The following is a 14,003-nucleotide window of genomic DNA, read 5'->3' as shown; positions in this document are numbered from 1 at the left end:
GACTTTGTCTCATGTCTGGAAGAATGACAGTCCTGTGGCTTCACACATATATGTACATGCACACAAAGGAACACACACACACACACACACACACACACACACACACATGTACACACTGGGTCTTAGAGGTAGGTGTACGTTTGCATTTTTTAAGAAGATGGTATGATGCTCTCTAACAAGCTTATCATTCCAAGTGCCCACCAGTAGTTACTCTGCATCCATTTGCCAGCACTGGGTATGTGAAAACTTCAAATTCTCGACAGTCTAGTAGGTATGTCTTGGTGACACATTGAACTTCAAATTTGCATTTCTATGATAAGTAATGTTACTGAGACATTTTGTGTGCTTCTCATATATGAATCCTTTATTCAAATGTGTCATTTTGAAAGTAACTCCTGCAAGTTTATTTCTCAGCAGTACTTTTCAAAGAGCCAAATTATTGGGGCTGAGGAGGAGAGAAGGCTCATCAGGTAGGAGCACATGCTGCGAGGGCAATAGAACCTGAGTTCAAGTCCCTAGCACCCACATAAAAAAGCCAACAATGATCGCACATACTAGTGACTCCACCCATACTAGTAACCCACCCTCCAGGTGGTGGGTGAAGAGGCAGGTAAGTCCCAAGAGGTTGCTAGTCAGCCATCCTAATAAAAATTGCTTTGGGTTCAGTGAGGCTTGTCCGAAATAAGGTGAGGAATAACAGAAAATGATATCAGCATCTTCCTGTGGCTTCTGCATACGTATATGTGAGCATGTACAACTGTGCACACACATACATATGCATCTACACACAGATACACACACACACACACAGAACATACATTAAAAAATAGTCAAATTATAAAGCTTGCTATAGTCAATTTATCAATCATTTTAGCATCTTTTATTTATTCTTTGACAATTTCATATATGCACACAGTGTGTTTGGATCCTACCCACCCCGGTCCCCCCAATCTCCTTGGCATGCCCAGGCTGCTTCCTTCTATACATGAGCTCTCTCTTTTTGGGTAACTCACAGAACCCAATAAGTACTGCCTGCTGGCATGCTGGATGCTTTAGCCAACTTGATCAGTTGCTGCAGGCCTTGTAATCTCATTCTTATATAGACTTTTTATGGCAATTAATAAAACTTCTTGACACAACCCAAATTTGCAATGACTTTCTTTACTTTTTCTTAGAGATTTGGGTTTGAGTCTATGATCTGTTCTGAGTTGATTTCTATATATGATGAGATATTGAAGTTCATCTATCCTTTTTTTTTTTTTCTCAAAAGGTTGACCAGTTAGCCCAACCCCATCTGTAGAGGAAATTACTGCTTCTCTCTGTGTTTCCTGTGGGCATTTGCCCACAGCCAGTTAGCCATACTTGTAAGTTAGCTCTCCAGATTCACTCTTCTCTGTTGTTCCATTTCGTCCCCTCAGAATCCCCATGCCAGTTTTACATATAAGCTGCCAGTTCAAACACTAAAAGGCTGGAATTTCTGTGGGGCTCACATCAATCAGCAGCAGTGGGGAAATCAACACCATAATATACAGTTTCCTGATCCACAGATTTGCCTGAGCTCTCTCTCTCTTCATTCAGTGCTTTCGTTTTTCTCAGAAAATGTTACATGGCTTTCACTCAATAGTATTACATACACATTCTTGGTCAGATTTATCCTTAAAAGTTCCATATTCTGAGACTATTACACATGGGATTTTAAAATATTAATCAGAATCGATGCTTATAAATGGAAACGCAGTTGACCTTTGCCCACAGACCCGGTTTTCAGTGTTGCTGAAGTTATTTGCTAGTTTCTGAAAACCCTTTTTCTTCAAGCTGCTCTTGTCAGTGTGCTTTGTCACTTCCAAGGAGAAGCAAGGTGGGACAGACACTAAAATCTACAGCTACCATCATCCATAAAGTATGGGAATGTCTACCCACACCAGGTCTACTAAATCTTGAACCAGATCTGGCCATTGTAATAAGGCAGAGAAAGGAAGCGAAAGGTACCCATTTCGGAAAGAGTGGAATAAAATGTATCTCCAATGGTGTGCCCTATTGTGTAGGTCCCAAGGGGTGTAGTGGGCTTTCAGGTGGCTTTAGACCCTATCAAATGGACAGCGAAAGCTGGCCAGGGAAGTGCTATCATTAAGTCATGAAATTTCTTGTTATTTTAAGTGTGCCAAGATTTTTGTTTAGAAATGAACACTGCATTTAAGTTCATGCCTTGCTATTGTGTAAGTTGTTAACTCTTCTCCGTGTCTGCTTCATTTGGGGTTTACAGTGGCCCTCCTCTCATGACACAGTGAACCATTTCTTCCTCCTGGTTTTAGATAATGCTGTCACATGTACAGTATATGATCCCCACCGTGTACTGTAATTGTTTTGCCTCAATTAATTATTAATTTAAAGCACCTTTAGAAATAGCAGGGCTAAGTCAGTGATCCCTAATTCTGGCGCTCTCCTTTCTGCGAAGTCATATTTACTCCTCACGCAATTTCTCTTCTGCCTGAGGACTTTAACGTTTCTTGTGTGCACATCTTCTGGGAATAGATGTTTTTAAGCTTTTGTATGTACAGAAAAGTCTATTTTGACTTTATTTTTGAAAGGCACTTTTACCTGCTATGAAATTCCAGGCTGAATTATTTTCCCTTTCAATTCTATACAGAGTTCTTGGCTACTGTCTGTCTTACAACATTTCTGAAGGAGAGTCTGCTTCAGTTGCTGTCTTTGCTTTTCACGGTGTGATATGAAGAGCCCAGCTCATGCTGCTTAATCCCTTTAGGGATCCTTAAATTTTTCCCCTGAGAATTTCTATCACTATGTGTGCAGTTCCACAGTTGCTTATGCAAAGGGTGTTGATGTGCTTCTGACCTACTAAGGCGCGTTTTCATCTCAGACACTGTGGTTTTCATGTCCAGTTCAAGTAGAACCCATTTTCTTCTGCATCTTTTCTGGTTTTCTCTCTCTCTCTCTCTCTCTCTCTCTCTCTCTCTCTCTCTCTCTCTCTCTCTCTCTTTTCCCTCTCTCTCTCTTATATATTAGAATGTGGTCCCAATAGTTGTTCTAAAATATCAGTCCTGTTATTATATCACCTGCCACTCTAAATTAGTTTTGACTGGCATGCCTGCTTCCTTGCACACATGATCTTTTTGACTAAATACCAGATATTGTGACTTTTATTCTATTCTACTGTGTATTGTAGAAGTTAGGTCATTCTTCCTCTCAACTCCGTGCTCCTAGAAATAAGACTCAGACTCACAATATATTTACAAATACCTTGGTCATACAGCTAGGTTTTTCTCTTATTAGATCATAACTTAAACTATCTCATTTATTCTAACCTGCATTCTGGATGTGACTGATTATCTGTGCTCAAGTACCATGCATCCATCTCATCACATCTTCCTGGGAGAATCTTCTCACACATGGCTCTATCCCAGAATTCTTTCTGCCTCCCAGATGTCCCACCTACTATCCTAACCTTTCCTATAGGGCATAGGGTTTTTTTTTAATTGACAGGTGATACATCCATACAACACACAAGATATTCTCTCCACAGTGTATCTTCGATTCATGTATTCCTCTAAATATTACTCTGGAAACAGCCTGCTCCTCTGACTCGCATGAAAGCTTGATTAGGAAGAGCCAATGTGACATGAACTGAACCAGTTTTCCTCATAGCAGAGGAGCCCTGTGACCTGTGCTGTGCATGGCAGCTGGCAGGAAGGGCACTGCTCCCTCAAATGCCTCTGTGTACTGTTTCTGTCACCCTCCCTGTGTTCTCATTCATGTGGTGACCAGTCTTCAGCATGGCTTCGGAAGGTCTTCCAACTCCAGCCAACTCCAACTTCTGCAGACTTAGAGCTGTCTTAACAGGCCAGGGAGGTGGGGAGGCTCAGCCTAGGACCCCACACACCCACATGCACCAACCTTGAACCCACCAGGTACCACTGGAATTGTGCTCATCTCTAATCTGTCATTGCCCATCACTAACCAATATTCAGTATCCTGACCTTAATCGTTTCTATATTTTCACCTTTTTAAGATTAATTTTTTGTTCTGAGGGTAACTCTGATACTCTTAGTAAACCAAAAGACAGAGAAACCATAAGAAAATTTTAAGGTCCAATCATATGAAACTTACATACAATTAAAATGACTGTTGCAGACTTATTAATTGCCTCTACTAAGTAGAATCACGTTGTGGTTTCAGAAAAATGCATGTCATTATAATTAACAATATATTTTCCTCTGATGTAATGTTAAATAAAGCGATAAATTAATGTTTTAGTGAAAGCATGAAGATTTCTGGTTTTTTGTTGTTTTTGTTTGGTTTGGGTTTTTTTTAGCACAAAAGTATCTCAGGTCCTGTTTGTATAAATCCTATATCAGAGCTGCCTCATTAGATTCAAGGCAGTGTGTCTGACACAAGGAAAACAGCTAACCATACTCTCCTTTGCCCATAAATCTTATCTTTTTACTTAGCTTTTTTGAGTATATCAAGAAATTATTCTGAGGTACAGTGTGGTACCACAACTTGGCTTTCTCTTGTTAAAAACATCATGGGCACATTGTCACCACAGAGAAGCAGAACACCGACTCCATCACTTAAGCATCGTCACCGCAGGGAAGCAGCACTGACTCCATTATGTGAGCATCATCACCACAGGGAAGCAGGGGACTGACCTGCATCACATACGCAGCATCACCGAGCACTGTCCTTGAGTGAAGTACCTGCGTACTTCCTGCTGTGGAGCCAGGACTCCAGTCTAATTATAGGTTCATAGACGCTTCAACTCCATCCCTTTGCAGTCCTCTTCACTAACATTCCAAGGTGTTTAATCTTGCCTACCATACTGTATAATTCAGACTTGCTTGGAATGACTGACAAGCTGCTCAACGTGTTTTCCTTAGGGCAGCGATTCTCAACCGTCCTAACACTGAGGCCCTTTAACAGTTCCTCATGTTGTGGTGACCCTAACCATAAGATTATTTTGTTACTATTTCCAAACTGTGAGTTTACTACTGTTACATATCATACTGTAGATATCTGATATGCTATTCCTGAGAGAGGGTCTTTCAACCTTCAAAGGGGTCGGGATCCACAGGTTAAGAACCACCCACTTTAGGGCACTAATGATTCAGGACTTATCCTATTGGGGCTGAGGTAGGAGCTGCATCCCTGGGTTGGTGCAGTGATAATGTTTTTGGCTCTCTGTTCTCTACAGCCCATCAGGGGCTATACCATCAGACCCACCATGTTCTACCTCAACACCAGCACACTGCATAGTGACACCACGTCCCACCTGCCCACCATTCTCTACTATGCCCATCATATGCACATTGCTCCATTTACCATGTTCACTATCATATCCAATGCCCACTGTGCTTACCATTTCCAAGTCCAAGTCCCACCATTCCTGCCATTCTCTACCATACTACCTCCACATCTACCATGTTCCGCTGCGACACCATGCCCAACCAGCCCACCATGCTCTATCTTGCTCCATGCCTCACCATCACGATGGTATCATTTCCCACAATGCCCTGAGATACCCTCCATGCCCATTTCATTCCACCAAGATCCACCCTACCTGCCAATGTTCACCATACCCCACTAAACTCTTCCGAGCCCCCCACACCTTAAGTCTTCCATGGCTTCCATAGTCCCCACACCCCCCAGTTCAACTAGAGCTGTAGCTGGAGGGATGATGAGGCCATATCCCAAGCTCAGCCCTTAGGCACTGAAGCAAGGCCTGTAATGTCTCAGCGCAGCTTTGTTCAGCCAGGCAAAGGGAGGATCTTAGCTCCCAAGAGGCCACAAGGCTATTGAGTCCTAGCTGCCTGCAGCTCACTTATGTGTCCTGGATGGTGAACTCTGTGGGTAAGTTTGATCACATCCTCACAAACTAATCCAGAAGCCATGGTCAACAAGAGATTAGTACTGAAAACAGCAGCCCAAGTCCAGAACATAGTTTCCAGAGAGCAGAGGCCTTTGAGGGCCTACACTCTTTGTCTCCTGACCCTACAGTACCATCATCTCCACCCCCACCTGCTGACACAGAGGCCATCATCCCCACCTCTATTGTCATAGAGGGGAACTGAAGAACATATACCACTGGCTCTCCTGGGTTTCCTGGAGGTTCCTGGACCTCTCCGCTGCCATAGTCATGTAATCCAGCTCCTGTCTGGCGTGAGCCCCATACTGGCTCCTCCCATCCCTATATTGCTTTCCTGGAAGTCTTGAGTTACTTTCAGCCCCATCTCAAAGAAGCCACTCACAGAGGAGCCTTCTCTCAGGATTGTGATTAAGTAGGGGGAACTCCAGCAAGAGCTAAGCCATTGTTTCAAAAGAAAACACCACTAGTTTGTTTAACATCACTGAAATCTTCTTTATGGAATACTATCAGTCCCACACATTGCTTTACAGAGTGACATGAAGAGTCCTCTTGTGAATTCCACTGTTGTCTTCAGTTTCTCTTAAGAATCTGTTGCACTGAGTTTAGTTTAGGAGCACACAGCCTGGGCAGTTATTAGCACTGCTCATAATGTTGGCTCCAGCTTCATGAATAAGACATCCTGCTTGTGCTTTCTCCTTTTGTTCCTTTTGTTCCATTTTATTGGTTTTCAATTTTTACTTGGCCTTAGCCATAATCTTGTTTAATGATTTTTGTAAGAGTAAAGGGATAGGAAGCCTCAGACAATGCGTTGTCTTGCCCCAGCCTGTAATGAGGATGGCTATAAAGTCCTAACAATTAAGGCCATAAATTACTGGTGTAATTAGAATGGTCCAGAGAAGCAGCCAGGCTCAGCTGGGTGCAGAACTCAAAGGCATTGAGTTCTCTGTTTGTGGGGTGCAGGAAGGAAAGATGCCCTGAGCAGAAAGAAAGAGGATGCTGAGAAACTGACATGGCAGACTAAGACAGGAGCATGAGGGAACTCACCCTGTCCCTCCAGAATAGATCAGAGCAGTTAAGTTATTTCTGAGACTGGGGCGAGGTACCCCTGCCTGGGTCTTCTCAGATGAGGGATGAAGAGACAGAGCCTTCAACATTGGGGTCCTGGAAGAGGCTAAGCCCTTAGTATCATGGTCACTGGATAGAGAGAACATCAAGGGGTCAAGGGCAGAGCTGAGTGGCGAAACGGGAAGGATAGTGTCACATGGGGTCTAGAAAACAAGATAGGAAGATAGAGATGGGAGAGGGAAGATGCAACTAATACTAAGGTTCAGCATATCAGAGGTTGAGAATTAATTCTCTTTGTGAACTTGCTTGAGCCATAGTGCCCAGACCTCATACCAAAGAATGTGCCTCATGAGATACACATCTATAGACTGAAACAATCAATCAGATGAAGACTGAAACAGAGCAAAAGACTGGCCTGCACTTGTGTGGCAACCTTGAGCTGAGACCATGGCTATCCTGAGTCTCCAGCTTGCCAACTTCTGAGGGGGAATATTGTTGAATCTTTAGCCAAGCACACCCCTATGGTAGGACCACCTACTTTTGTAAAGAACCATGACCAATACAGGGTGTGCTGGTTAGTCTTCACTGCCAGTGTGACTGGATTTGGAATCATCTAGGAGACACACCTCTGCGTGTTTGTGAGGGAGTTTCCAAAGAGCTTTAACTGAGGAGGGAAGACCCACTCTGCACATGGGTGGCACCATGTTATGGCCTTGTGCCTAAGGCTGAGTAAAAGGGCAAAAAGGAGAGATTGAACTGAAGTCAGCAATCCTGGCCCCTTCCCTTTCTTGTTTCTTGACTATGGATGCAGTGCAATCGGTCACCTCACACTCTCCTGCTGCCATGCTCACCCCACCATGAACCATGATGGACTGTCCTCTCAAGTGTAAGCCTAAATAAGGTCTTCTGCCATTTAGTTGGTTTTGCCAGATATTTGGTCACAAATATCAGAAAAGTAACTAAAACTCAAGGTGAACAGAGGCTCCGAAATCCAGAGACCGTAGGGTAAGATGGATGTCCACACAGGTACTGAGTGGCCAAGAGTAGTAGATACACCATGGGGCCAAGTGAGAGATGCTCTGGATGATGAACTGTTTTGTCAACTGTGGAGATGAGAAACAATGGAAAAAGATCAACCTTGAGAGGCCAAAGGGTCTACAATCTTTATCTCGTCTCCGATGGTCTATCTTCCAGTACTTTGTTTAGGGTTACATAGCAAAGGTTTGTACATCTTCCTAGAGACTCAGCCCTGAATCTATTTTGAGGCCTGGATGCTAGTCCACCCTACTTTCTATCTCACGGGAATGAGAGCTCTTACTGTCAGTGATCTCCCTGTCAGTACAGCTGCCTCTACATGGGAGGGAAATAGATAAGTTCTCACCTGTAGATTTTTTTTCTCCTGAAGGCTATATTTCCATCATGTTGGAGGATGCCATGTGATCTTTTGTTGAGCATTGAGCATCTGAAAAGGCAAACGCCTTCCCTTGATCTCTAGGGTCTTGCTCTGTGTAGGGAGATTCTCAATGGGTCCTGGAAGGTTGGATGTTAGAGAAATCTGCTCAACTTTTCGTGGGCATGCTCATCCCCAGGCATGTACATGCATTTTTTAACTGTTCCATATTCACAGCTGCTTTTACATGTTTTAATTTGCCATGAGAAATTAACTCTGCTTTTTTCCAGAGGCCATCCTTTGCCAGCCATCTCTGACCCTCCAGCATCTGTGACCTTTAGGCCCTGCATAGACTTCCATCATTGTCTATGGCTGCCTTTTAAGGCTTCTAGGCTGAATCCCAGAGTGTGCATTTGTCCTGTCCTGAGCTCCAAGTAAGGAACTACAGAAGCAGTCCTTTGGAAGCCCAGGTAGGGTAAGAATTGCTAATAACCTCTGCCCTTCCTTTCCAGTCCATGGGCTAGTACATCACCTCTCTCACCTGTGTGGCCAATGCCTGAGAAAGTAACGACTGAGAGAGGGATGATTCATGCTTTCAGAACTTTCAGTAGATAGACTCAAGGCTCCATTGCTTCCAGACATGTGCTCTTGAGGGAGAACTCTGTTGCAGAGAACCATGCTCAAATAATGCTGGTAGCCATATGGCAAATGGCAGGCAAAGACATGGGAAGGGGCAGGAACAGGAACAAGATGCATCCTTCAGACAGTGACTTACTTTCTCCAAATAGGCCCCACCTCCTCTTAGCCCATAACCTATCAATGGGTTAACTCATTGAAGAAGTTGGAGCCTTCGTGATCCAATACCCTCTCAATATTGCCAAGAGCTGGAGACTAAGCTTACCAGAATGAGCCTTTGGGGGTTATTTCCCACACAAATCATAACAAGTAGAACTTGAATAGCTTCCTCCCTCCTAGAACTTAAGACAGGGAGAGATGGAGGCAAAAGGAGATGGAGGTCTTCCCACTGTTTCCTGTGTGTAATTATGTAGATAGAACACTTGTTTGGTTGCTGCAGATCTTTGACTGGTTTCTGGAACTCCCACAAGCCATTGCTGTCAGTTTGTAGTTGTAATATTTCTGTGGGGAACAAGAACACCCCGAACACCACACACACACACACACACACACACACACACACACACACACACACACACACACCCTTGAAAAGCAATACTTTTTAAAACAAAGCATTGGCTCTGACTTTTGAATACGTTAACATCACAGCTCAGAGCCCAGTAAAGTTTTTAAACTTACTGAAAGTTTGCCAGCGTGGGTATGCTGCTTAGTTCTGAAGTGAACTTGACACAACTATAATCATCTAGGAAGAAACTCTCAATGGGAAATTATGTAATGGGGGCTGGAGAAATATAGCTCAACAGCCAAGAGTGCTGGCTGCTGCTCTTCCAGAGGACCCAGGTTCATTTCCCAACACTTGCATGGCAGCTCACAACTGTCTTTAATGCCTGTTTAGAGGATCTGACACCCTTACACATACATACATGCAGTCAAAACACCAATGTACATAAAATAATAAATAAATTGTACAAAATTTTAAAAAAGAAATGTAATGGGCATACTTATGGGGAATTATCTTCATTGTTAACTGCTATAGGGGGACCTAGCCCACTATGGATGGCACGTAAACTGTGTAGATATAAAAACCACCAACAAGCAAACAGGCCACGTGGGTGTGTACTTTTCTTTCTGCTCTTGACTTTGGATATGGTATGACTAGCTACTTAAGTTCTTGCCTTCACTTCACAGAATGGACCATGACATGGGATTATAAGCCAAATAAACCCTTTCATCCCCTACACTGCTGTTTGTCAATGTGTTTTGTCTCAACAGAAATCAAGCTAGGACAATAGGCCAATGTTTAAAAAATAAAATTGTAAGTGCATTAAGTCAGTTGGAGATTCTAACCATGCTGACCCTCCTTCCCTGTGGCCTCTGCCTCCTCCAAAGGTTAGGGATGGGGGAAGGGCCGCTTCCTTGTGTGGGTGTGGGACTGGGATCAGTGTCTCAGGGGCAACCGACGCACATATCAGGCAAGTTTATGTCCTTCCTAAGAGTGGATTTATGACCCACTTCCCAATCCCTGAGTCTGTGGAATTGAGAACTTTGCATGTTTTAAAGGGTTTTAATGGTAAGTAATTGTACATTTATACATATATCTATGGAAGGAAACAAGCAGCAACCTAGTGTCTCAGCCATGACTTTGAAAAATAGTTTCTACCCGTAAGGTTACAGTCATGGTTTCATCCCCAAATTGTGTCCCTCCTTTATCTCCTATGGGCCTTTGTTGAGCGGAACTTAAGGCACCACGGGTGTTTCCATAAAACTTATTTTGAACCTCATGTATTTCATTACATAGAAATGGCTTGCAAGCTGCTTATCCTAATTATGGAAATGACACTATTAACTGAGTGTCTTCCAGCAGATGCAGCCACATTACCTATGGCTAGCCACACACAGCAACAGCCAAAAGATGTTCTTCTGCATGAAAGTTAGGGGTTCAAAGTCATTCTGAGGTCATTTACGCACCTGTTTGGCTCATTCCCGTTTGTTTCATGTAGCCCTTAGCATTCTTGTTTTTAGTTTACAACCTATTAAACCTGATAAAATTGAAGTGTAGGCTCCCTGGGTCATCAATGAATACAAAGCACACTCTCAGACAAATGAAATGCTCTGAACAGAAATATTTACTGCACGTTAGTGAGAGGTTTTCATAAAATGTCTCAAGCTGTGCTTGCTGTTCTTTGTAATGGAACATGCCAAACCCTTCCTGAGAGAGCTAGCTCTGAGTTCATTCTTAACAGGAAACAAGCCATTTCTGCATCCACCCCCTACTCTGACCCCCACTCCCATGCAGAGAAGTGCCGGCATCCAGAAAGCCTCTTAGCACCAAGGAATGGGGACATGTTCTCTTGGTGTAATATCAAGGTAGGGACAAAGGACAGATGACAGTCAAGAATATTCCCAGCTGACACATCCAAGGCATAAGGCAGAGCCCTGCTTCCTGCTGCTCCTTTGGACAACCGGAAGTATTTCCCTCCAAAAAGATGCAAAATATGCCCTCTGGGGCAGACTCTTATGTGAAAGTCGGTCATGGCCCCTCATCCTAGGACAATGAGGCATATATCTAAGCAGAAAGCTGCCTCCCTTCCAATACTCTATTCTGGTCCCTGTATACAAAAAGTCATCATCCAAGAGATCATAAGGCAGCTGGAGACAACATCCTCATCATGCCAAACCCTGGGTCTCAGGGGCTCAGGACTCACAGCACGACCCAGCATACTCAAAGGAAGCAGGGAGCTGGTGCTATTTGCCAGCTAGGTGTGGCAGGACAGCTTATGGATATATACCATTCAGAGATGGGCCTGTGACCTGGGCAAGTTACAGTGAGACAGATTTGTCACTCCAGACCTAAGGTCTGAGCAGTAGGGAGAGGAAAAAGGAAGGCAGGTGTGCTGAGGGCTGCCCCAGCCCCTTCTAACCAGTGAGGTGGCATAGCCAGCAAAGCATATCTGCTTGAGTAAGGAAGAAGAACAAGGATACTGATAATTGGGTTTTGTCAACTTGGCATAAACCTAGACATTATCTTGGAAGAGGCACCTCATTTGAGAAAAAAGTACCTCCGTCAGATTCCCTCTAGGTATGTCTGTGTCTGCAGGGTATTATTTTCTTGATTACTGATTGATGGGGGTGGAGGCAGCCCCTGGTTGTTTGTGCCAGCCCTGGGCAGGTGGTCCTGAGTTGTATAAGAAAGCAAACTGAGCAAGCCATGAAGAGCAAAGCAGTATCGCTCCTCCATGTCCTCTGCTCCGGGTGCTATCTCCAGGTTCCTGCCTTGAGTTATTGCCCTGACTTCCTGTGATGACAGGCTGTGCTGTGGAAGTGTAGGCCAAATAGACCCTTTCTTCCCCATGCTGCTGCTGGCCAAGGTGTTTTACCACCTCCTTAGAGGACAGACAGGGACATTGAGCTTCATGTTCTTCTCTGCTTCTGATCGGGGATGACTGGTTCACCCTGATTTTCTGGGACTTTCCAATGCTATAACTGAAAGTCTTGGTCTCAGGAAGGAAGCCCCTCTATTCAGGACACTGGAGTGATAACTCGCCTGCCCTCCTCCTGCAGCTGAGCTGACCCCAATAAGAACAGAGGGCAGGGAGCCCAAGGGAGGACCATAGATAGACTCAGCATATAAACCAGATGGAAGGGACAGGCCAGGTCAGCATATGGCCCTAACATAAGGCAAAGTAGAGCTGTCAGATGAGCTCAAGCTTGCATACTCTCTACACACACTGACACATCTCAAATGCTCAATATCTGCCCCATTATTTCAGATTACCAATCATTGAGTTAACATCATTTGTCATGAAATGTCAAGGTTCTCAAAATCTCCTTTCCACTCACTCTTATTTCCCAGAGTAACAACTGTACTAAACACAGTGTCACTCCTACCCAACTTGTCCCATTCAATAGAAAGACGTGAGTTCACAAGCACTTAGAAAATGTCTAAATCCTGTGTTTTATGTCACACAGAATGTTCCAGAACTATTGCTACTCCATAGGATTCTGTGTAATTCTGTGTCTTGGTTGTAGCTGGTAGCCATCCATTTTTCTCTGATGTGTGTGTTAGTCGGCTGTAAGAATACAGCACAATGTATGTGTGACCCCACCCAACTGGACACTTAAGTCACCTCCAAGTCTTTGCTATTATTTAAAATGATTCAAAACAGACTTGATGCTCCCCATGTGCTCAGAAGGCTCATGGAGCATGGTACCCATGGAATGGAAGAGACGGTCACGGCAGGGCATCTCCATCCTCAGCCACATCTGCAGCAGTAACATCGTCAGGTGTTAAGGCCTTTTAAAAGATGAATGTGGAACGGAGATACATCTGTATACTTTGATTTGCTTGCATTTTTATCTTATTTATACTTTCTTTTGAAATACTTTCAAACCTAGTTGCCCAATCAATAAAGAGACTTCCTGTTTGCCTTCATTCAAATCTCCCCAAATGTTCCAAATTACCATATTTGCATCATTGTTCTCTCTCATGATAGCTTTTCTCACCTGTAAGAGAATAGATTTTTGAATAATAACCTTTCAGCCATAAATATCTCAGTACATATTTCCTGAAGCAAAGACATATTTGCTTGTGTAACCACAGCACAGTGATCGGGATCAGGAAACTGACGTTGCTACAGTATTATTATCTAATTTCCAGATCTTACTCAAAATTTACTGATTCTCACACTAATGTTATATATACCATAAGAAAATCTTCCCGGAATCTAACTGTGCATTATGCGATGTGTCTGCTGTCTCATCACCCTGGTTTTGTTAATGAAGGCTACCTCACCATCTGTTTTGTTCTTCTTGACCTTGACATTCTGGAAAAGTGCAGTCCATTTATTTCATAAGATACTCTTGCCCAGTTAGAGTCCATCTCATGTTTCCTTGTGCAGTGTAATTTTGGAAGAGTTTACCAGGAAGTGCCATGTGCCCTAGTGTACACTAATGAGAGGCACATGACACATGATGGCCACCTTCACTGATGTGGGTGACACACTTTGCTCCTTGGCCACAGTGGTAGCCATC

Source organism: Rattus rattus, chromosome 2, assembly GCF_011064425.1.
Source record: "Rattus rattus isolate New Zealand chromosome 2, Rrattus_CSIRO_v1, whole genome shotgun sequence".
NCBI lineage: Eukaryota > Metazoa > Chordata > Mammalia > Rodentia > Muridae > Rattus > Rattus rattus.
This window is presented reverse-complemented; position numbering follows the sequence as displayed.